The sequence below is a fragment of the Hippoglossus stenolepis genome, chromosome 4 (assembly GCF_022539355.2).
Source record: "Hippoglossus stenolepis isolate QCI-W04-F060 chromosome 4, HSTE1.2, whole genome shotgun sequence".
NCBI lineage: Eukaryota > Metazoa > Chordata > Actinopteri > Pleuronectiformes > Pleuronectidae > Hippoglossus > Hippoglossus stenolepis.
This window is the reverse complement of record NC_061486.1, coordinates 18,108,448-18,134,474: the sequence shown is the minus strand read 5'-3', so window position 1 is coordinate 18,134,474 and position 26,027 is coordinate 18,108,448. Positions and strand designations below refer to the sequence as shown.

Below are 26,027 nucleotides of genomic sequence, written 5' to 3'. Positions count from 1 at the left end.
CTTGTATGATTCATTTTACACTCAAGCTCCCATGATATTGGAAAAAAGAAACGATAGAAAGGATATTATGTATTAAAAGGGATATTTTACAAAGACTACCCTGAGTTGACTTGCTTAACCACACAGTTATAGCCTGTGGGTTCAAATAAAACTGATAGATATCCCTAAAATGCACGCTCATTCGAATCAAATCAAAAGCTAGTGACCGAGTCAAGTTAAAGAAGTTCTAGAGAGAAAGAAATTAATCTTTGTGATATAACAATGCGCTTCAGTTTCACTGACAATGATACAAATGGGCTTGTGATATCACAGTGATACGATTTCCAGTGTTCTTCAGTCCATTTAAAGAAATAAAATGACTACATGCAGGCATTTAAGACAAGACTTCTAATCTTAAACAAGACATAAAGACATAATCCCATGATCAAGATGTCTTGGTTTAATCCTGGATGGATCTCATAAGCGAAGAAAACGTCGCTGACTCAGTCATTACGTCTGCTTTTCTTTACACAAAGTTTCACATTTGAAACTGTTTCCTACACAGTGGTTAGATGAGAGAGAACAGGTGGAATACAGATGTGTGCAGACCTCTGTGAACCGGTATCCCTACTACCCACCACCACACTGTGTGGGAGGTGTGGCTGGGAACCTGAAAGCATAGATCACACGTGGAGATGTATTTGTATCACGTAGGGATTCCTAGAGTCTAGTGTCTGACATTTCTGCATTTCTGAAGATGTTGCCTGGCCAACTACTTGTACTTGAATAACCTGATGTTGTGATGTCTCTGCTGCTGAGCAGGACCAGATCCAGAGTGGATTATGCTCATTATGCAGTATTTGCTCAAGTATATGCTTCTGTTTTGTCTCTAAATATTTATGCTACTCATCTCTTAAACATTTGGTAAGTAGAGCATTTGAAACAATATAACTTTGTGAAAAATTTAAATGTATATCTTAATGTTGTTTTCAATGGATGACCCAATATCCTGGACTCGTGGCTTTCAACAACTTATGAACTCCAATTGACTGGAGTTTAAAATGATTGTATTGTTTCAATGCTCTACAGTAAGAATTAATAAGGCAAACAAAACCAGACCATCACTGTTAGAAAAATTGAGAATAGAATATTAAACACTAGAAAAACACTGGCAGTGTACACTACTGCTAGAGAAGTGGGTAGGTACAGAGGGCAAGTATGATAAAATGGAGAAGCACAAATAAGTATCACTTAGGCCCTGTTAAGAGATGGTATTAACATCCATCTTGAGAGATAGGGTCACAAGAGGACAACTTTAAGTATGTCAGTTCTCACCTGCCAATAGAATTCATCATATTTTTTGTCAGGGCGGGTTCCTGCAGATGGGTCTCCATTGCTCCCTTATTGGGTCTTCAGTGCGTCAGCCTCTGTACTTAGAGCTGTCTGCTTGTGATCTGAACATGGATGTGGGTGTTAATATTAGGTCTGAACTTGGCCTGAAATGCCACCACACACTCAAGACACAGCGACCAGAGCTGTGCCAACAATACTACATTTACATGCAAATAACAGGGTGTAAATAGTCCCGTGTTACACCAGAGCCCCAACAATTTATCATCCAGCAAATTGGGCCCCAGAGCTGTCTGTCACTTACTGACTGGGTCGTGTTTCTGTTAATGGGTCAGAGGCAGAGATGGAATAATTCCTCAAACTTTGTCTGCATGCAACCTTCTTTTTATGCTTCACTAACATGTTATTTTAGTGATGTCAGAGGGTAGAAAATATGGGGAATGTGTGAAACCCCTTTTCTGTATTCACTTGTAGCACATTTTTGAAAGGTGGTGTTTTTTGTTATCATTGGCATGGCAATTATGCATTGTTACTGCATTAGGGATGACATAATCACAAAGGTATGATGTGGTACAGGAAGCGTCCCAGTAAAGTTTATATCTATCATAGACTTGATGCATCAAGGAGATCAGAAGGTGGAACAATAGGAATTAGATGTGAAAGTCCATGAGCGTAGACACTACAATGTACTGCTTGTTAGCTCAAACAGACTCACTAGCTGCAACTGTAAAGACCACGATACATTATAAACTAGTATAGTACACCACGCCAAGGCCCGATAGTGTAATTCAATCAAGCTGAACCACATTGCACACACGTCAGTCCCCTTAATGTGCCAGACTTTTTTCATCAAGATCCATGAATTATTCCCTGTGAAATCAGTGAAAACTTCAAAAAGCGCTATGTTAAAGAAAGTGATGCAAAATTCCTGAATCCGCCTTCTGATCCGGATTAACACCAACATTTCTGGGTTCTTCCCTGACCCATACTTCATCATTCTATTAAGTTTTGTGGTAATCCATCCTGTAGATTTGGGGTAACAAAAAACAAACAGACAGGGGTGAAAACATAACCTCCTAGACGAAGGCAACAACTGTAAACTGTATAAATGTTTAGGGCATGACATAAGAAGCCTGCATCTGTACCTGTTTATATGTGTGAAAGCAATCTAATACTCTGTGGACTTCTGGGAGGGGGATATTTGTCCCTTGTGTTCTGCACACAGTAGTTGGCATTACAGCTTCTGCTTTCTCATGCTCTCGTGTTGATCTAACGTGAATTGGTAGCAACACGGTTCAAGTCTGCTGCTCTTTTGCCAACACCACATGTAATGCACTGCTCTGCACCGTGCTGAACTGCAAATGTTGAGGGAGCAGCCACTCAGTGGATGGCGGCGTGATTTTCAGTCAATGTGCAGTTTGTTAGTAAAGCAATTAAAATGGTGCAGACCTCTTTCATGGCCTCGTCTCCCTAGTTTCTTATTAACATTGTACCGGACTGTAATGGTTATACAGATCAGAGTGGAGTGTGGCTGGATGGGTGCTGGAGTATAAGTCATAGGGTCACTGACATCAATACAATTCTGTCTATTGGGAGCATTAATGGACGCCACAAATATTGAAATTTATTTAGTCAACTGAAAACTGAAAGGATGCCGTAATTGAATTGCACAGGGGTAGGTGCAGGGTCACCAAAATCAATATTTGGTTTTCATTGGCTTTTTATCATATTTCAGCCATTTTGTATTGTGAAGGCTGCTCTTTGAAATAGATCTATGCCAAAGAACCACGAATGAATGTTCAGCTGCTTAATACATAAAACGTTTTTCATGATTTTGTAATGGTTGAATAGATTTGAAGGAAGATTCCACACAGTGCAACTTTGTTCTTTTGACAATGCAGATCCGTGATTATAGCTAGAATTACCTCACTCGCCTGCCTGTGGGCTCCTGGGGCTTTGTCCTTGTGATAGACGACCTGTCAAAACAAGAGACACAACCTGTCAGTTTGATGCTGACTTTACACAGTGGACACCTCCAACCTGGGCTAAAGGAAAGAAACTCTGGATCTGTCCGCACATTAAACGATTCATTCAAATACAATGCAATCCATCACGATATTCTTGAAATAAATGCTACCTGTTTGAAGCCATTAACTTCAATTACTGTCAAAACTATTGAAAGGTGGTACTTTTAAAATTCGATGGTGATTAGTAATAGTTGGATATCACAGTAACCTCTACTGTGGTTGTCTGGAAGAGTAAGAATGAATATATTTTCATGTATGATTTGTAGGGCGGTATGCTCCAAACAAACAAGTTCTAACATGTTGTCCAACCACATTAGAGGCACGAGAGCTAATAAGTGTAGCTGTTCCGACTGGCCACACCTGACAGTCCTTCCTGGAAGGCATTCCTGGTGTTGCTGCACCAGTTGTGTGAAGATTAAAATAGAGAGTTCGAGACAGAGGTTGAAACCCTGTCTGGTTTCTCAACTCCACACTCTCAACCAATCACTCCATGAAGTAGACGGGAATTAGCATTTTCAGAAAGTTACAGAAACCCCTATAATTTCGGTTTCAGGAAAGTGTTGGCATTTCAGATGCAGTTCAGCCACCCTCTTTGGTTGGAGTATACTGATTGATGCTTTTAGGACGGGCCTTCACCAGTTCAAGTGACACAAATAGCAGCTGTCTGAGACGTGTACTGTCTGAGCAGCTTGGTTCAAGAAGTCAGTGGATACCAAATGTCAATTTTGACATGAAAATAGCAGAGCACCTTTGGATCTCCCTCAGATGATGCTTCTCCTCCTTCACTCTGATGAATCATTCAAAGTATGACAGATAAGATCCTGAATTGTTTCTATCACTTCAAATCTTATTTTCCTGTACCTACATATAAGTATTTGTACGCACTGTAGTGGTACAGTGTTAGTACAAAAACTCACCATACACTACACCATAACTCATGAGTATCTACGCCATAAGTTGTAGGCTGCAATCTGAAGCGTTACCGGTTGATGCTCTGGCTTCCAGAACCTTAGTGACCCTTACTTCTTTCTTAAACAGTCACCACTTTCTTTTCTTTTACCTGTATTAACAGCTGATTGTTTGTTTTTTTAACTTCACCTGACACGGTGCGACTTACTGCACGACGCGATTCTCCTTACAATCCGATTGTTTCAGGTAAACCTGCCCTCTTCTCATGCCGCCCTGCTCAAATGTCAACCTGTCTCACCGTGTCAGCCTCTCCGCTGCAGCATTACCCTGTCACATGCCGTGTTTACCTCTGTGATCACATCAACGTCTTTGTTTTTCTCCGTTCTCCTTCATGTCCCTCATGGCGGTTGCCCTTGACTCTGGCTTCTGATATCTTTTCTAAAGTAGATTGATGCTTCTCAATGTTACAACATATCATCGTATTTACTTGTTTAGTGACTTTAAGAAAACACTCTGGATGCAGTTGACCTAAATTGCGCGAAACATCAAGATGTTTTTTGGTTTCTCCCCAAATGCAGTTGCTTTTCCCTAATGGAGAGGAGCTTAGCACGTTAAGAAGGGATTTGTCTTAGCTTTCCATCTTCATCTGCTCGCTTCCCTCCTTTCCCCCTGTCCCTCTGTCCGGTTTGGCTCCCCTCTCCGTCTTCATCTTTCTCACTTCTCATTACTTGTTCATCTTCTCTTTTTACGCTTTGGCTCTCCTCTTATTTAGATATATTTACTACTGGTAGATATCGGTTCTCTCTCAGGTGGAAATCAGCGTTTTCCCTCGTTTTAATTTATTCCCTGCTTATGTTTTATTTTGTCAGTTATTCAGGGATCTGGTAAATAATTGCACAGAGGGTCCTGTCGGTAATCAGCCAGTTGGCGTCTCAACGGCGTGTGTCAACTAGAGCAGGCCAGTGTGTGTGTGTTTGTGTGGGAAACTGAGTGATTGCATTTCAATGTGCACTTGTGTGTATGTTTGTGTGTGTGTGTAGGTTTATTGCAGTGGTTTTGGCTCAGGGTCAGGGATGAATTCAAGGTTCCAGAGGGGGAGAGAGAGAGAGAGAGAGAGAGAGAGAGAGAGAGAGAGAGAGATTCAGCGGTGGCAGCCGGCTCGTATCGATCAGATGTTGTTTTATTGAGCCTTCCAGATGGAAAAAAATAATTGGAGCAAACAAATACCCTCGCCTTTAGTAAGAACAATGTTTTAAGCTGACCACGGTGCGGCATACAGAGAAGGGAAGCGGAGAACGTTGAGGGGAATAAATAAGAAAGGAAACAAGAGAGGAAGGATTAAGTTGACTTGAATAAACTCATGTATCGCGTGTCCCCGCAGGTTGAATTCGTTTGGGAAAGTCATCGTTATGGTCATGGATTGCTGCACAGGAATTTTTCACTGGCTGCTCCATAACAGTGTAATTGATGTTCTGAGGAAATCTGTTTTTCTAAAGACCCCATTTTGAAATGCTTTTGTGTGATTGACAACAGGGACTTAATAGGACAGAGACAATACGGCTGTAAATTGACTACTGCATTATACATTCATGTCTTAATGGAAAGAGGCATTCGCATTTTTCACAATCTGATACTTTCCTGGTGTATGAGCTCGTCTCCATATGTTTACTATGGATCTTCTGTTTGAATACGCCCCTGTATGCGTTCATCATAATGACCTGCAGTGATTAAGGTAGTGTGTTAATTTGCTCTGCATTGCATTTGAATGTTGGACTGGATTGTGTGTCCTCCCAGGTGGCAACATTAGCAGTTGCTGTTTGTTTCAATACGAAGTGCACTCCAGAATATGGGTAGGAAATTTCAATGCTTTAGATAAATGACCTGTGTATTTGTGTGTGGGTGTGTGGGTGTGGGTGTGGTGTGTGTGTGTGTGTGTGTGTGTGTGTGTGTGTGTGTGTGTGTGTGTGCAGGATTGCTTAAACAGCACCAGTTATTGTTCTCTATTGATGCACATTGGGACTCTGTACTATTGCTTATATTTTGGAGGATTTACAATGCAAATAAACCAGTTTTCCTTCTTTTATGATTAAATTGTTCTTCTAGGTACAGGCGAAATATATCATCATGACAAATGTACCCTTTTACCAGAGCTACAAATCAGGGGAAAATGGCAGCAGTATCGTTAAAGCAGAGATAGCGACAAACAAAACAAATATATTTAATGTTAATGTTTTTAAATCTGTGTGAAGGCTAGACAATGGCTGTGGCAGCAAAAAAGAACAGCTACCAGCAAATCTGCTCCATCAATATGCGAAAGGAATGACCCTGTATTCAGCACTGGCATTGCATAAGCCTCACACACATAGTGTAAACATTGCATCAACAATGTATTCTCAAGCGGACACTTCCTCATCAGGCTGAAACAATTTCAATAGCACGTATAACAAATGCACGTGGGGCTTGAACAATGGCTACAGCAGTTACATCACAGTTGTCAGGTATGGATTAAATATTTAAACAGCATAATATTTACGTTTCGAACATCTGTTTGGATAGATTAAGAGTTTGTATGTGTGACTATCAGGTCGGTTTACGAGGAAGAAATGTTACAGGTGGCTCTGGAGAAAGAAACGGAAACAGATTTTTAGAATTAGCAATAGCATCACAGCACCTGCTGCGGTTCCTTCTCATGTAGACAAAGCCAAGCTGTCGTGCTGCAACTCAGGAAACACGCCTCCCCCTCAGACGCAAAGCTCGAAAACATGAGAACAAAAAGGGGTCCCAGCAGTCAGGGACATAATGGCCTAATAATCAATCAATCAATCAAATTTAATTAGTATAGCCCATATTCACAAATCACAATTTGTCTCATAGGGCTTAACAAGGTGTGACATACTCTGCCCTTAACCCTCAACAAAAATACAAAAAAAAAACTATTTACAGGGGAAAAAGAACATAGAAACCTCAGAGAGAGCCACATGTGATGGAGAACATCAGAGTATCTGAGTAGTTATATTGTATATCAAGCAGTCTTGTTGTAATAAAAGTCCACGATCAGCTGCCACCACAATCCACAATCCATTGTCATGATCCATCAGGGTCCACCTACTGTTATACTCTAATAACAGGAACTAATGAAACATGCACGGATTGGCAGAGGCAGAAGCAGAGTATTGCTTGTGATTTTGTGTTTTGGAGCTGATGGGTCAAAGGTCAAGGACAACAAACATAATAAAAAAAATAAAAAGTTATCGCAACGCGAGACAATCCATCCATCATCTACACTGCTTAGCCTTTTAATAGGTTGCAGGGGGCAGGAGCCAATCCCATTGGACGAGAGGCGAGGTATTCTCTGGACAGGTCGCTAGCGTATAGCAGGGCTAACATACAGAAACTAACAACCATTCACACCTACAGAAAATTTAGAGTCTCTAATTAACCTTAATCCCACTCTGAATGTGTTTTGATTGTGGGTAGAAGCTGGAGAACCTGGAGTAAACCCACACAGACACAGTGAGAAAATGTGAACTCCACACAGAAAGACCCAGGCCGAACCAGAATCAAACCAAGAGGCGACAGTGGTAGGACACAGACTAGAGAGTAAAAGAGAAGTTCTTCACAGAACTGTGTTGAATACCCCTGACTTTCGGGAACGCACACAGATGCAGCTGAAACTATGAGATCTCGCTGTCTGTGAGGACGATAAAAACGTTATGGATGACAGCAGGAGCTTGTGAGATGGAGAAACCGAGCAAGCATGAGCCAAATAGCACTGAAAACAGCTCCACAAGGAATCAACGGAGCAAAACACTGACTTTGAGAAATTGGACTAATCAGAATATGGTGGGTCGCCACAGTCGGGATAAATAATGAGAAACACTGACACAATCTACAGCTTATTTAGGTTAACACATGATTCGTCATCTTATGAAATAAAAGATATGATGAGTACGCCATTATGAAATATTATTATTAGTATTATTATTACATTTTAGCAAACATTTAGAAAATTAAGTTAAAGCTTTGATTTTGAGTTAAGGAATTGGGTTGCCATAGTTACATCCAGCAAGGAGTTTGTTTTCACCCATGTCCATTTGTACGTTGGTTGGTCTGTAAGTGGGATTACATGAAAACTACTGAACAGCTTTCCATGATACCATTGGATGGAAGGATGTGGTATGGCTCAGGGAAGAACTCAGTACATTTTAGTGCAGATCTGAATCTGGGAGTGTGACATTTGCTGCAGTTTGATTGATTTTAAGGAGACAGTTGAACTTTGGCAGAGGTATCCCCTCTACTGCTATCCTAATTCCTAATGGGACGCTCCCTATAGCTTTGAGAGTATGTATGTGAGTACTTAAAGCCTATAGTGTGACTATAGGATAAAGCCTGTGTAATTTTCAATGCTGCTTTCTGAATTTATGTTCAGTGTGTATAATAACATATGGTGTAAGTCTGTATATGTTTGTATGCGGCTATAATGGGAGCTTTATGCCTGAATATCCCACAAGACCTCCAAAGTGCGTTTCACAGACTTAAAAAGAATTATCCTCGCCAAGGTTTTGTCTTTCTCGCTTCCACATTTCCCGTTTCCCATCGTGTTCTCATTTTCCCTGTTGTGTGTAATTAGACGTACTCAATACAAAGTCTTAGAGACCTTGAATCAGTGCTCTGAGAGCTGAGGGCGGAAGTAGCAAAGCTAAGAGATACGAGAGCTCCATATATGTACACTAAGACAATACAGTAGAAAATACAGAGAAATGTAAATGTAAAGGAAAACCAAATTTAATACAACAAACCTGGTGTCTAGACTTTTGTGTGTTTTCTTCTCTCCCTTCCTATCTTTATCCTTTAATCCTGTGACTGCAGGTTCAAATTATTCTCCATGGTATATAAGATTAACACACACCTCAATACAGCTCATACCTCCCACGTGAATACACACGCTCTCATGACATCTATGTTTCTATCTATCAATCTGTCTACCACATTATTCACGGTATGCTCCGAAATGAACACCTCCATACATACTAACACATCAGAGAACACACCTTTTTTCTTTTGCACATTCAAACAGAGAAGGAAAAGAAGCTGAACATAAACAGAGATACTGTAGTGTGCTGCCGTATTGAAATGAATTACATCTGTGCGTCGTTTGCTTCATAGCTCTGCAGAATTTGTAGCACTACAAATTCAGGACAGTACATAAATGGTAAAGCAGAGTGTTGCCCCAACAAATATACACAGGTATGTTTGTGTCTCCTGTCACAGCTCAGCCTCCTAAACTGACTTGATCCTTGTTTTTCATTACCTGAGGCACCATGGTAACATGGTTACCGTCAAGTGATGGATTCCTCTCCATGTGTATCTGTAAGAGTGACTGTGTGTGTGTGAGAGAGAGAGAGAGAGGGGCGGAGAGCAGAGCAGAGGACGAGAGCGGAGTGGGAATTAAAGGAAAAGAAGGTAAAGCAAATGAGAGAAGAGGAGGAAAATGAAGGAAAGCATGTGTCTTTGTGAGAGTTAGATGGATAGGGGATATATAGAGACAGGTGCTGGCATTGTGCTTTGTCTTGTACTCTTTCACACATCCCCTCCCCTGTATCTCACTGTTGGCAGACAAGTGTCCCTGACAACGCAAGGAAACAGACCCCACATCACAATTTTGAAACAGTACATCATTGTCATTGTTTTCGAATCATCATCAACTTTGCAGCATGAGCCTCACTCTCTCCTGAGCAGCAGCCTCGCTTTTTTTTCACAATATCTAGAAACAGTTGGGTGTTTTGGACACCAGCCATAAAGTTTAACTCAAGAGTAATTTAACAAGTGAAAACTATTGGTTAAAAAATAATCTGTGTGGTACACTCAAAAATATGTATGCCTAAAAGGTGGACTTAATGTATTTCAATTACAACCAATTAGATATTTCAATTGATGTCAATCAAGATGATTCGCCCTGTTTTTATGGCATCACATAACTAATTAAAACCAAACACACTGGTAAACAACTTACACTACAGTGGACAAGAAGTACCTAAAATGATAGAAACCATCTTTGAGAAACATATATTTGACGTGTAGTTTGATTTATTAGCTTGATGTCCCATCCACTAACATTGAGAAGGGAGGGTTTATGACCTATGCTAATGCCAGCCACTTTGGGGCAATCAAGATGATTTGGCTTCACTTTTGGGGAGTCAGCATGCCGTCCATCTTTAAAAAGTCTATGGTCCAAAATAAATAAAAATAAAAAACAGGCTGAAATTAGTAAATCTAGAGCCGAGACTCAGTAAATGATTATGATTGTACTTAGTAGCAACAAACATGACATCACCAACTGGGTTCAGCATAAACTCTCTCCTAAGAAGAATATCACAGAAATTCAGCTGAATGCTAACATAGTGTGTCGTAGTGTTTCAATAATGACGGCATTCATTAACACATGAACACACACACACACACACACGCACACGCACACACACATCTTCTACCAGAGATCAAAGTGGACATGTCGCTCTCCTGGATTTTTTTCCCCGAGAGTTTCAGTGCATTTCTTTGACCTACCAGGCTGTTGTTGTGTCTAATGGGACAATAATGGTTGTTATTATCACTCTGTGATTCTCCACCATCAGGCTTTTATCTGCTTCCATCATCAGGTTTTTACCAAATTCTACATCAGTGCCTCACTTGTTCTTGTTCCTCAAAACGACAGTAATCCTGCCACTCCCTTCTGCTACCTGTAGCAGCTGTAGATTCAGGTCAAAGGCACTGCTATAGCTGGCACAGAAAATATGTGCCAGTACACAGAGAGGTACAGTAACTGGTGGAATTTAGTCCTAAAGATGTAGAGAGGAGACAGACGTTTTAAATGTGTTTCTAAATGTAATATTTTTCATGGAACTGATTGTGTCCCCTGATTTTCAAACTCTGTTCAACAGCACTGCATAATTTAGGAGGAATGCTGAGTCGTGACCAACCAGATTACAACAAAGGCACAGTTCCAATGCCTGAAGATGGTTTTATAAGACTTAATCATCAATGCATTGATTACACAGGATTTACACATATTTATTGTTGGCTTCAACCAAAACGCACCTCATTCATTGAATAGGGGGACGTCGTGCGTTGCCGGATTGCATTGTGGTTCCATTGCGTCACGTTGCAGAGCTAAACGTTTTTTATGGCAACAGAGGTGCCAGCCAATCAAATCGGGTTTAAACAAACACTAAGAAGGAGGCATAGTATGTTTATGCGGTTGTGGATTTTATTTCTTGTGAACTTCTCTTTAGCATCAATTCAATGCATTCCTGTGAGTCACCTAACTGCACTTTGACAACACACCTCACCTGAGTGCACTGCATTGATTCCCACTCCTCTTCCCACCGTGGGAGCCACATACAGGTGCTGTTGAGGAAATCAACCCGACTATTTTTCTTTTGATCAAAGTGCTCTGAAAGCGCTATCGGAGGGGTTCTTCTTTTCAATTTCATGTGCATTCACTTAAACAAGACAAGTTTGCCTGTACAAATAGCACTCTTAAAGCAGGGTGCTATCATGCAGTCCACAGTATCATTTCAACACGTGCATTTGCCGGTACTGTCACATTTTTACCAGACTCACACATTTTATGAGGGTTGCATGGTGGGACCATCTAACATGACAGTATTCTAATAATGAGCACAAGGAAACAAATATCAGGAAATGAAAGTAGAAGCGTAAACATAAACAGGTTTGACAATATTTAATGCAAGTAAAACCTTCAACATTGGGCCTATTGGGTTGAAAATGAAAGAGCAGGGAAACAAAAAACAATAATTAAAATACAATGAAATAATTTGATTGATGAATACAACAATCACTCAGTGCTTTAAATATTTTTGACACAGCCGTTGCAGCACATCCACGTCGATGTCACTGCAACGAGTCTGAATTCTGAGTCGTCGTGACAATGTGTGAGTCTCTGTCTGCGCCTACGAGCAATATGCTGCTCAGACAAAAACATGCCAAAAGAAAAGAATTGAATAAAACAGTCAAAAGGAATCAAGTTAAAAAAAAACTATTTTGAATTGTATTTCGAATTAGCACATGTCTCAAGCTTGGACAGAAAAGGAAAAGCTGCAGGGAAGGTTTGCTTTGTGCATACAATCTGTCTGACTGTGAAATAGAGAGCAAGAAAAAGAGATGAGTGTGTCTGGTTTTGTGACGTGTGTGTGTTTGTGTGTGAGAGAGAGAGAGAGAGAGAGAGAGAGAGAGAGAGCTTTGATGCCACATTGCTGCAAGCAGGCAAAATCTGTTTAAAACACTGGTATGACAGGTCATAACCAACAACTTCTTAAAACTGTTGTGTGTGCGTGTGTGTGTGTCTGAGGGCAATTTTGTATCATTTATTAATTTCCTCATATATCTATGCACTTTTCAATACACTGTGCTTTTGTCTTTTTACAGGAGCAGCTTGATGCAGGCTGACAGCAGCCACAGGTGGCCACGGGTGTTCAGACATAAAATAGCACTGTGGTTGGAGAGTTGCTCTGGGTACCAGTGATATGATGAAACATGATCCAGGAAGGTCGGTTTGATTAATAGATCCATGGTTTTGAAGCTTAATCAGAGGCCAAAGCACTGCACAGTAGAGAAAGTTACCACAGAGATTATAATTTTATCTTTCATTTCATTAATTGTAAGAAAGTTAGTTGGACAATTTAGCAAAATCTTGGATTACATACAGAGATTAGAGCTGTGTCTCGATTCAGAGGCTGCATTTGATGACTGATTTTGCACAACTAGGCCGTCCCATTTCGAAGCTTCCTCCAAATGTGACCGAAAAATGCGTCCCTATCCCAGGATTCTTTGTCCTTTGGTGACATACTATTTTTCAAAGAGATGATGGCAGCGCCAAACGGCGAAACCAAAGCATTTGATGCTTACACTTTTGAAAAGAATCAGGCTTCAACTCATCCAAACAGCTAATTGTTAAAACACCAAGGGGCATTAAAATGTACTTATCGTGTTCAACTGCAGCTCTGTTGCAAAATGACAGCAAGAAGGGCGCAACAAGCTGGTGACACAAATCACGGACATCCTCCAAAGAACAGAACATCTGATTTCGGTTCTCTACCTCATAGCCAATGTTTGGACAATTCTTTTTTTTTTTTTTAAATATGTGCCTAGAAGTTAAGGTGAAGTTTAGGGAGGGATTATAGCAAACGACATGTAGTAAGGCTTAATGTTTGGGAACTAAAACACAAATACATTTGTTTTTTATGCTGTTGGCCAAAGACAGCTAAAGTAAAAATAGAACAGCAGGGTTCTGATCCATAAATAAGAAAATCCTATCAAAATTCCCATTGACATTTGTAACTAGTAAGAAAGAATATTGCAGAAGTTCCATGTAGTTCACCTCATATGTTTAAATATGTATATTTTTAAAGGATCTCACTTTGCTGTTCATTCAATATTTACGTATTTAAACGTCACAGCTCAAAAGAAGATGCAAGTGTGAGTTGTGGAGCTGCAGCCTGGTCAGACATGGCATGGTTATGACTCTGGTCTATATATTCTTGCCGCTTTTATAAAGAGTGTTTTCAGTTTTGATTATGACCTCCTTGTGTTTCATGTCTATCCCTGTGTTTATGTTTGTATTCGACCCGTACCTGTGTTTCTTTCTGTTTTTAGATTCATGTTTTTCTCCCTGTGTTCTGTTTCCTGTTTTATTTTGTAGTTTCTGCTCCTTGTGTTTTCCATCTGGACTTCCTGCCTTTGTCCTGTTTCCCGCCCTTGTGAATGTCTGCACCAGTCCTCATGTGTTCCACCTGTGTTCAGCTGCCCCTGCCTTCCCTGTGTATGTAAGTCTCTGTGCTTCCCTTTGTCCTTGTTGGTTCGTCGTCGTCCATGGTCGTCATTCATGCTCGTCATCCCTCTGCGTCATCACCCTCGCTCCTTCTCTCGTTAGTTCCTAGTGTTTTCCACAGTGTGATCTATGTTTTTCAGTTTCGGCTTCGGAGATGTTTTTCTAGTTGTTTTTTCTGTTAAGTGATTTTTCAATTAAAAAGGACACTTTTTGTTAAAACATTTCAGACAGAAATGTTTTAACAAAAAGTGTCCTCACAAAACTCTGACAAGACATGTTTGCAGTAACAGCAGGACAGACGGGACCCGACACTGTAGTTCAGTTTAATTTAGTAAATTCTCAATTTTATAAAATCTTGTTGAAACAGCTCTAGTGTAGATATAAAGCCAGTAGATAGATGGTGTTGCATTGTGGTAAAAGCTGGGCCATGTTGAACCGTTTTTCTGGAAGGTCAGTTTGGTTTTTATTTAATCTTTCTTTTTTTATATCTGGGACACCCCACCGTGTGTCAGCATGAATGAAGGCGCTCCATTTCCTTCACTCAGGGCTGATGTCAACCTGATCAAAGCCTTGTGTAATCATATAGACAGTGATGGAGAATGTATGTACGTATATATGAGTACAGGCAGAGGGAGTAATCAAAGGGGAGAAAGTTCCAGAGAAATATGAGGACAATCGGAAGAAACACCAAAAAACCACTGACTGAGCAGTGGAGAGAGGAAGACAGATAGGAGAGGAGACGGAGTAGAAGACGCAGGAGATTGATACTGAAAGCAGAGAGCCACTGAGAGGCTTCAGAGCACTTAGAGCCCAGCTCATAGCTCCCTCTGCTCTTATATTCTCCGCCCAAGGAGACAATTGTAATATCAGGAATGAGTAGACCAAGCGCTCTTATGCCCTAAATCACTTTATTTCATATCAGGGGCGACATGCTAAAGCCCCTGCATGTACCTTTTCTACCATTTTTGTATTTAAATGTCAGTGTGAGGTAGCCCCAGAGCCCTTTTACTATATATGTTATTCCATACTCTTTATTTCTTATTCTATTACTGCCTCTGTCCATATAAGGACTAAAGTGACAATACAAAAAGATGATTAATGGGTTAAAGGAAAACATATATATAGACAGCAGAGACACAGAAGAGGATGACGCATGATGAATATAAATATATTATAATTGGCATTCATTAGGGAACTGGTCAGGTTTTATGTCACAACAGACTGAATCAGTAATATTCTGGGTGAGTTAATGGCAGTTTCAAATTGTCCAGGACAACAGAGGTTAAAAGTGTCCCCATACTGCAAGAAGGTTCTTGGTTAGAATCCTGGTTCAGCTTGGTCTTTCCGTGTGGAGTTGCATGTTCTCCCTGTATCTGCATAAGTTTTCTCCAGGTGCTTTAATTTGCCCTCACAGTCCAAAGGCCCCCACCCAATGTCTGCTGGGATTGGCTCCAGCCCCCCTACGACCCGATTAGCAGTATTCGGTTGTTAAGTCGTGACATGGGATATCTGTTTCCGGGTGCCAGCTCTGGTATTTTCAAAATGCTGCAGTGTTGAACCTGTGGAGCTTAAATCGTGGAATAGATTAAATTACAATGTTAGTCTTTTTCTGGTGTATTCTAATGTTGCTAAGACTTGAATTTAGTCCCTTTTTTTAAATCCAAATTGATGCCTCACTCAAATATGCGTGATGGTGAATGAATTCACAGATTCTGTTATTGTTTGTTCGCTTGCGAAAAGAAGGTTTGAACTCGGATAAGAAGATATCGTCACACGTGACGTCACACTTAACAAGCGGATTGATTATGGATGGATGGTTTTAAAGGAAGCGATGTTGATGAATAGCACTTTCAGCTTGTTTTTTTTCTTGCAGATGAGATCAGATGCAATTGAATCAGTGAGCGGCGTCCTTTGTTTACCAACATATTTGCCCCCACAGACAGGAAACTGCTGTGCTGTCAGTATCCTGTAAATGATTTCCTGTTGCCAAAAACAGAATGTGCAGGCACAAATAAACAGCGAAGAGATACAGGAACTTGCACACACACTTTTGTGCCATTATACAAAAAGAATCTGATACACTGGAGAAAACGTGCTTGGAGCTGGGAGCACTGCACATTCAAAAAAAAAAAAGAATAGTTTCTGTACCAAAAGTGGCACGTGTGTTTCTATACACAAGATGTATCCTGTCATGTGACTTATGTGCATGAGCTTCTAAATGATTATCATAGAAAATGGGAACGCACAACCCGAGTGCCAACAAATCATGTAAATGAGCCGACTCTTTCACTGTGGCCCCGATTGTTTTGATAGGGATTGGACCTCAATCGTTGGGCTCACTTCCAAAGCTGGCTGGCGCTACTGACATCTGTCCAATGTTACTCCAGGTAACGCTCGCTCTTTAAATCTTGGCGACAGGTGCTGTGTCAGCTGGTGTGATAGAGGTATCTCAGCTCTCTGTTTCCCAGTTTGTAATGAGCACAATCTGGCTGAGTTTGTAATGAGCAGACAGTGAACGTCAGATAGGATGCATAATCAAGGGTAGATTGCAGTATGGTGCATTCAAAATTACTCAGCACAAGTGCATGTCAGTCAAGGTTGCAATGCACAGGAACAAATTTAGATTGGGAGAAATAAAAAGAGCCTGGTGACACTTGGTACGTGAGGAAAATGACAACACTTTTATTGTTATAAAAGCTTTGAAACAAACGTCGGTAAGCCTTTAATTTACAGATCTTAAATTACATAGAAAGACAATTTTAAGTAACAGCAAAGCAGAATCGACAAAATCAGTATAATGACAAGCTGTAGCAGCAGAATTTCTGGGTAATTACATGGTAAAATAGAATCAGAATAGAGGGGTGTCGGTTGAGTTTAATGACAGATCGACTGGCAGGTAGACACAGACAGTGACTGGTCAGTGAAGACGATGTTGTAGATTTGCCAGGTTATGAGAAACATGCAGCAAATTAACACTCATGTCTGGTCCATGTCTAATGGATGTAGGCGATTGATTGCTTACACACAAGCCAGCACAATGTAACAAGGCACTAATGTGTCAGAGCTTTGGGTTTGTCAGCTTGTTGTAAGTTTGTTGTCTTCTGGTCCCAAGTGGCTTAAGAATCAATTAATAGCTATATAAAACTGTAATTACATCATAGAGGAAAAATATATATATATATTCATATACAGATTTTCTGTTTCTAGTTTGACCAAGTCATGTTTGAGAGCAAAAGAAACATTGACCGAAATTCATCAGCTATCAGCTTTTTTAATGAATCCTCATTCATGCGCATATAGCTGTAAATAGAGATAAGCCAAAAACACTGTTGTAACCTTAAACACCTAGAAAGAGTATTGTAAATTGTGTTTTGTGTTGAGGAAAAAGTTTGGCTCGTGTGACAGAAGAAACCTTTCAGACGGTGAAGAGTGTACGATAAACGGATGTTGGATTTGGGACAAGTCTTCGACCCGATAACCCTTGTTTACACAGGAAGCCACAAAATAGGCTCCAAGATTGGCCATGGACCTGTTGGTTATTCTCAGAAGAAAACATGGTATACACAGGTGTATAAAACCTGGTTATCCTTATAGAGTACGTACTTTGGGACTAGAATGTAATAAAAGGTTGTATTACTGGACTAAGCTTCAGACAAGAACACGAGGAGAGATAGAAAAGAAGAAAGGAGACCTGGGATCTAAATCCCATCTTGCTCGACATGATTTTCATCCCTGTTCTGGTACTGACGAGTGAAGCATGAGGGAGAAGGTGAGGCAGGGACACGAGAGGAGGAGCACGTGGGGGAGGTTGTCTGCGGGCCAGAGTGAATGACCGTCTCAGGACAGTCGGGGTGTTAGCTGTAATGATAGCTATTCAGATGATGCGGCGCCGAGAGAGAAGGCAAGGCGTAGATTTATGTTTGCCGACCACAGGTGCAGCGATAGAGAGAGAGAGGGTGACAGCAGCAGGATGGAGGAGGGAAACAGAGATGATAATAAAGGAGGCCGGAACAGTTGGGAACAAAGTTGGAAACGAAAGCGAGCACAGAGGAGAGAAGCGACTCTGCGCTGGAACAGAACACCTGCTCCATGTAAACTCTTTCTTGCTACCCTCCTCTGGCTTTACCCTCCTTCACACCCCCATTTAATTCAACCTCACTGGACTTTCCCCATGGTCCTCCCCTTCTCCTCCTACCCCTCATCTCTCTTTCCCCCTCGTCTTTCGCCTTGTGCGTTCTCTCGGAGCTCGTTTGTTTGATAGACGAGGTAATTACCGGAAAGCGTATGAAGATCCCACCTAAGAGGTTCCATGTATACATGTTGGTGTGTTTGCTAGTGTGTGTGTGTGTGATCCAGTGTAATTATTTGGGATTAAAATGTTTATCACACTTCTGTTGTAAATCTAGCACACAGGAACACACACGTTCCCACAGTGTTACACAATTACCCAGACACACTAGTGCTGGCTCTCTGAAGGTAAACACATTTCAATCAGCAGTGACTTAAATATACAGCTAAACAAACGGTATTGCCACGCACAGCAAGAGGAGAAAGTGATGTTATATAAATGAGTCTTATCCCTCAGATCCCACTGTGGTTTCATCATGATTGAAAGGCTGCGCGTCGTACAGGAGACCTTCTGGAGAAACACACGCCGTCTTCTCCAGGAGCTCAGGAGCTGCGTCTGGAGGACTGCTGTTTCCAGCGCTGCCCGAGGCTGTTCAGTGGACAGTTTGACGACCTGCTAGCTCATTTGTTTTACCCGATATGAGTCACACACAATATGTGTCTATCCGCATTGAAATTGGATGGAATCTCATCGCAAAAAAAAAAATTTGCTCTACATTTGTTGGTTGCTTTTAATGTTTGTTTGTTTGTAGGCAAGAATACACAAAAACCACCAGACAGATTAACAGAAAACTTGGAAACTATGTGTAACAGAGGAACCCATAACATTTTGGTTTTTTTCCCTTTTTCTCTAACATCACAAGGTGTTTTTCAACATTTTTGTGAGTTTCTAAAGAAACAATACAAAGATCTTGATCAAATAAATCAGACACATTTGTATGGACTGGTATCTATGAGTGTGGGTAGCTTGGTGTGGCTGTGTTGACTGTTGGGACTTGACAGAGGCTGAACGTTGTTTGAATGTGGGAGAACAAACTAAACAAACTGAGCCATTTATAACAAGTCTGACATTCAACATTATAGAGTGTGAATGTTACTTCTGTTGATATCACAGCAGTATTTATGTGCGTTTTTTTTTCCTATCTGAAAGATGTGGATGTTTACAAGGCAAGGAGGGTCGAATACAAAATATGGATCCCTCATCTTTGGAGCCTGAATGATGTTGGCGAATAAAATATAAATATATAATATCACACTGCCTAGATTTTGACCTTTTTAAACCTTTGCCCACTATGGGTCAAAGAACTGCTAAACAAGCTATTAAGTATTGTATAATCTTATTACTACTATTGCCTTTTTACATTCACAGCCCCCACAAGGCAACATAATCGGGGTCATGAATAAGCCATAAATCTGCCACATTACACACAGACATTTGATTCAATGTTAATAATGTTTAAAACAATACTGATTCATTAAAATCTGGTTTGCTGCAAGATCAATTTGCCATTGCCATTCATTTGCATTTATGTACATCTGAAACCGAAACATTACGTATTTAACGGCTCTGAGGAAATCTTGGCTGCAGTTTATATATATTGGCGAGAAGCATGTGGTTGGCTTTATATAATCTGGGACATTAGCTCCCTTCTCCTTATACAGAGTGTGTGTGTGTAGACATTCCTGGTATGTGCGTGGACCTGGAACTGTCATGGGGAAACACCTGTTCATCATGATATTTAAAGCTTTGTACTGTTGATAGCACAGGGAGGCTCAACAGTGGGTGGACAGTCACCTTCATGGACACAAATCTGAAGGTGAAGAAATGCACAAACTCTATATCCTCTGTGGAGCCTTCAGCAGGATGACAAAAAAAACATGTGTGGCTGTGTTTACATGTTCTCTACTGCAAACTACTTTCCCCTTTGTCTTAAATAGCCATATATTGCTATTGCTTTTTTACTTCATTGAACAAAATGGTATATTTCATCAAAAGAATGAACATATCTTAATTCTAAATGAGTGACCAAAAGGAAATAAAGTATAGATTCATTTAAGTTTTGAGAAATAAAGTTTCAATGAAGTTTTTGTCTGTCTAAATATTTTCATTTTCACTTTGACTTGCTGCCCATATTGACCAGAACAGATATGTTATCTCAATGAGACCTGGTTAAATAAAGGTTCAATCAAAAATAAAAAGCAATGGCAAATATGTAACAACTGGCATCGTCTTTGTGCCTTGACAAAAAAAACAAAACACATTAAAAGGAGACATATTATGCTTGTGGGCCTGGAGGCAGGACCAGCCGTCGACGTCACAGCTGACATATCGGAAGAGGTGGTCAGAGCAGGCGAGAGGCGGACAGCGCTGCTGGAGCGTCTCCTGGCCTGCACATCCACTGCTGCACAGTGCTGAGGCAGCCGGTTGAGGGCATGACTCCGATCCCGCAGCCCCGCACAGCGCCGAACCCGATGGCGGCCTCAGCTCCTCTTACGGGTACGTTGGCTGTGACGTCGACGGCTGGTCCTGCCTCCATGCCCTCAATGCTTTTTTTTAAATCATGATGTCATGCAACATTATAATGCCCTTGATTTGTATAATACATCTAGCTGTACCTAGGCCGACATTTCCTACACACATGGGAAGCGGCCGACCAGTCACAACAGAGTGAAGATAAAAGAAGAAGCTGACATGACTGCTGCAGTTGTAGGTGTGTGCCACTTAAGTTGGGTCCAGTGACAGACACTGTGAGAACAGTCAACCTTGTTCATGTGAGTTAATGATCTAAAAATCTGATTCACAAAAGTGCGACATTTCGTTTTGGGGTTTTATGCACGGCCAAGCATGAGTGATTCTGTCGCCGTACAGTGTGTGTGTGTGTGTGTGGCGACAGTAATGGTAGGTGTTCCCAGGCTGTGCTGTGATGGATGACCTCCTGTCCTCACCTAATGAAAACACGAACACCCTGCTGTAATTACATCTATGAATACAAGTGAAAATCCATAACATTTTGCTCTCACCACCAGAACAATCAATGTCTAGCTCACACCTTTGGTCTCTGCGTTATATAAAAAAAACAGGTCTGTTGCTGCAGTTAACAGGACAATAGGCGCGAGCCAATAAAAAGAATATTCGGCGGCGGAAGTAGTTTAAAATTGGACAGAAGATGAACTGGGAAAATAACAGGGGAGGACAGACATAATAGAGAGAATACAGCAGAGAGAAAGTACTGAGAATGTGATAACACAGAGAATAGTGGCAAGACATCAACATAAAATCAAAACAGAGAAAGTCAGTGGAGAGTTTGGAGATGATAGACTCAAAGACAAGAAGGAGGGAGGTATTATGGAATAAAGATCACACATGCAAAGAGAGCAGGATGTCACTACAAATAAAAAAACAAGTGGAGCATAGCAGAAAACTATGAGAGTGATGCAAAACAAAGTGCAGGATCTTTTATTTCTTATTTTTAACACTGTGATCCATATTACGCAGCGACAGAGAGTTTGACTCCGACCCTAAACACAGCGATTATTTGTGTCTTGGCTCATGTGCAAGGAGACTCCAAACAACAAGCTGGGACTGAGAGCACAATGAAAAGAAACCATTCTCTGAAGCAAAGTAGTTTCTCCAGAGAAAGTACACTTTGTAATAGGAACCGCAAAAACACCAACGCAAAGTGGGCCACCATGTTATTGCACAATTAGGAGGATTAGTCACACACTGAGCAAAACACGTCACCGTCTGCCAAATTGTTCATGTTCACAAAATGTTGTCAGGCTATCATGGGCTTCATATTGTTGGGGGGGGGTGAGGTGGATGCCGTGAAGCTAAACTTACATACATGCAGGTTGATCTAATTCAACGATGAGACACGGAACAGGATGTTGGTGCGACAGACTTTTCTGTGATGACTTTGTTGCGACTTCAAGGTTTGGGCAGACATAACAACCAGCCCATATGTAGCTTATACAAAACTCTGTGATGTCTGGGTGTACAAAGACGGATGACATGACAGCTCCCCAAAAGTGAAGCCAAAGCATCTTGAATAGCTCCTGCCATCTGTCTGTAATGTAGGTAATTAACCCTGACTCCTCCATGTTAATGGTTGGTATATGGAACAACCTAAAAGGTCAAATGTGAAATACGTTTTCCTCAAAAATGATCATTTTAGACATTTCCTATCACACTGATATACTGCACGTTCGAGTGTTCATTTTTCTAGTGAGTTTGCTTTTAATAAGATATTTGATTATATAAAAATTGGGTGAGACGCTGTGATTGACAGCTGAGACTAACTCGCGATTGGTCAAGCTTGTGTGTCTGCGGCAGCTTGCTACTCCAAGATGACTTCATTGGCACAAGACAGCAGCATTCGTATCTTCAATATTTTGGCTTTAAGAAGTTGCAAAGACACCCTTTGCAGGAGATTATAAGCAGACTTCATTTTCTCAGCATGAAGTAACACACACAAACAGACAATGAGAAAGAGTTCTGTCATGCCCTAACCCCCTAACCCTAACCCTAACCCCAGTTTCTGCCCCCTCTCACCTCGCAGTAACCCAAGACCTTCTCACTTTTCTGGAATCTGACTCTTCAATAATGACCTACTCGCATGTTGGTAATCAGCCCACTAACACCCATTCACTGCCAGGTTGTCTATTGTGCTTACCAGGCCATAGCATTCCAGCCTTGTAAACAGTATTTCTTTTTGCCTGCTAGTTTTCAACATTCTGCCTGTTTTTTTTAGATTTCACCTTCTGCCTGCTCTTTGTGTTCGTGCCAGCATTTAAAGGTGACATTTTACTGGTCATAAAAGTTGTTGTGCAATCGAGTGTTACCTGTTCTGAGCTGTACCAACAACAACACACTCTTTTCTCTGGACAACACACTGAAAATGATAGATGAGACCTTTTCACAGCAGACATTTTGATACACAAGAAAAACCCATGTGGAAGTTACAGAGTTTAATGAAGGCTCTGTCCCATATATAACAGCCAATCTGCGCCTGGATTTAAAATACCTTTAGCGTGATCAGATTGCAGTGGGATCGTGCTTGAACACACGAAGCACCCAAAATGCATTGAGAATGGATTGTGATCAGATCTGTCAAATCACCTCCAGAAGTGGTCAGGGACTCATTGTGGCCACATTGGACACAAGTTGCATACAGTATTCAAAGCAAGCAAACAAAATAACGCAACTTCAAAGATTGATACCAACTGCTTCTCATCATTCTCCTCCATATTCTTTATATAGATTTAGTTTTTTTCTTGCAGGTTTTTTGGGACCTGTGCAATGGTGGAACATTTTGCGGAAGAGAGTTGGTGAGAAACCGTTACTGCAGAACTGTTGGCCTCACAGGCCACCACGTGTACAATGCAGCCGCGTTACCTCTTTCTTAAGAGCTACATATTCACAACCTCCTCCCCAATCGCAATGTTTGTTATTGTCAAAAACTCTCGACTCTCTCTAGTGGATCTTTTGCTAACCATGCCAACACAAAGGACACATGGAAGTACTGTACGTGGGCAGTGGCGTTACATTGTTTGAAAAGGACCTATCTCTTTTCATATGTAAATGCTGCATAAACAAGGTTTTAGATTTACCAGTAAGGACAAATGTGCATTAGCATGAGCCAGGAGGAACTGCTGGATGTATAAACAAGTTCATCATATCAACTGCCTTTATTTCTTTGTTTTATTGACTGCAAAATCATAAAAAACATATAGCACTCTATGTTCTGTGGAGCTATGACAGAGCTTTTTAGAAGAACTTTACCCTGGTCTCTGTAAATAAAGTCCTTTTAGAAGTCACATCAGGTGAAGCACAGGCATAAATAATGAAATGAATTATGTTTGAAGTTCACTTTCAGGGTCCTGGCATTGTTCATGCCGGCACACTGGCACGCTGTCATGGTTAAATGGGAGACTTCAATAGAACAGAGTCAATGTTAATGTTATACACCTGCAAGTGTTTTTTCTCACTATGAAAAGTCATACAGCCTGCTGTAAAACAGCTCTGTTCAACAAAGAAATACTCAGGGTGGGATAATTGGCTGTTTTCTACTGAGTAATACATTTTGAAGTTTTTTTTTCTTGCAGTATAATTACAATAAATTCTACCATTCTACTCATTTAGATACTAATATCACCAAACTAAACCTGTGTGTGTGTGTGTGATTAGTGTCAGTGACCATGTCAGTGTGATTCTCTTTCATGTTTTTTTTATGACAGGGATTGTCTATCAGCCTCCACAGAGGGACCTTGCTGTTGTGTAAACGGAGCCTTGGCAGCTGCAGGCCTTGGCTTTGGCAGCAAAGACACACCGAGAGGAATAGAGATTTTGGGAAGGTGTGGGGGTGTGGGTGGTTGTGGTGCATGGACAAAAAGAAAGATAAATGTATCTGGCATTAAGGAAGAGACGGGAAATGATATTTCTGTTATGCCTTGATTTGAGTCAGGTAGTTTAACATGCTACTTACTTCAGGGGCCTTGGCATGATGGCGCTGAGCGAAAGATGGAGAGCAGATGGAGAAGGAAATGGAGCAGCAGGGACAAACTGGGGAAAGAAGAAACAATGTGAATGAAAGGGAAAGGGGGGGGAAATGGCTGGCGATGAGAAGTGTCATGCTGTCACTGAAGCTGCAGGGACCAGTTTGTCCACCAATCGTTTGACTGGCTATCCTAAACTAATAAGCAGAGAGATTATTAACGACTATTAACCACAGCCTTTAAAAGTGTCTTAAAGGCTGTGCCTCCCAACAGCATGTGTTTTCTTCTTATACTGTCCAGTGAACTTAGAGTTTGAAGTAATGATTAATGCTGTCATGTTCCTAAGGACAAGAACAAACAAGCAAAGTAAAAAAAAAGGAGAAATAATTACCCTGGACTCACACGTATGTGTTGTGTTAGTACTTGACGGTTATGCCTCCACGATTGTTATCACATGAACTCACACCAGATTAACCAGCTGCTTCTGTCTCCTCTTTCTCTCTCCGCTTGCACTTATGTTTCAGTGTTTGTTCAAACATTCTTTGATTGGCTGGTGCCTCCAGTGCCACATGAAGAAAAGCTTTGCTTAACTTCTACCATTCGCAGCACAAGCAACGCAACAGAACCACAAAACTATTTAGCAACGCATGGCGTCACCCCGTTCAGAGGGAGTGAGACACATATCTGGTGAAGCCTCCAAAGCAAATGTTTGTCTGAACAGCTCCCTGAAATCACATTTTTAAGTCAGGAACTCTAAGGAACCTCGCTGACCTCAACCTCAGAATCCAATATGGGTGCTCGAGGCACCAACGGACTTGATGGCTGTCGTAATCTCTGAGTCAACCCTGGTGCGACGTGATTCCCAGCTCCAGTTTCCATAAAAAATTGACCCTTCGATGTCTAACGTAAACCCAAAAGTTATCTTAGACAGATTGTACCATCAGCATTGGTCTCTTTTCCTGTTTCTGTACCAATGCATTTCGAAGCATATTTTTTTTATACCAGTATACCCGGAAAAAAGTGATGATGAATTCCAATAACCCCCGAGTCTTCACCTTCACTGACAGCCGGTGGTTTAGAGTCAGACTGATCTGAACGGCTTTCTTATTATACCTTTAGTGAGGCCTCAGCAGATGCAGCAGAGGCTATTGCAGGGTGACAGAACAGAATAGTGTCTGTAGTGGAGTAGGAAGGGGTACATTTGCCCTAAACAATATAACAATGATCAAGTGCTACTGTACTAGAAACAACAAGCTGAGTGTTAAATCCATCTTTACAAACGTGTGTTCCTG

General features: G+C 41.0%; 1 long non-coding RNA gene across 1 annotated transcript; it reads right to left on the bottom strand.

Annotated features, from left to right (window-relative positions):
* Positions 1–1,182: 1,182 nt before the first annotated feature.
* Positions 1,183–24,805, bottom strand: LOC118106703. Its single transcript, XR_004695231.2, has 3 exons — positions 24,726–24,805; positions 3,255–3,305; positions 1,183–1,433 (listed from the first exon to the last, which is right to left on the bottom strand). It is a non-coding gene; the product is annotated as an uncharacterized LOC118106703 (long non-coding RNA).
* Between the last annotated feature and the right edge of the window lie 1,222 nt (positions 24,806–26,027).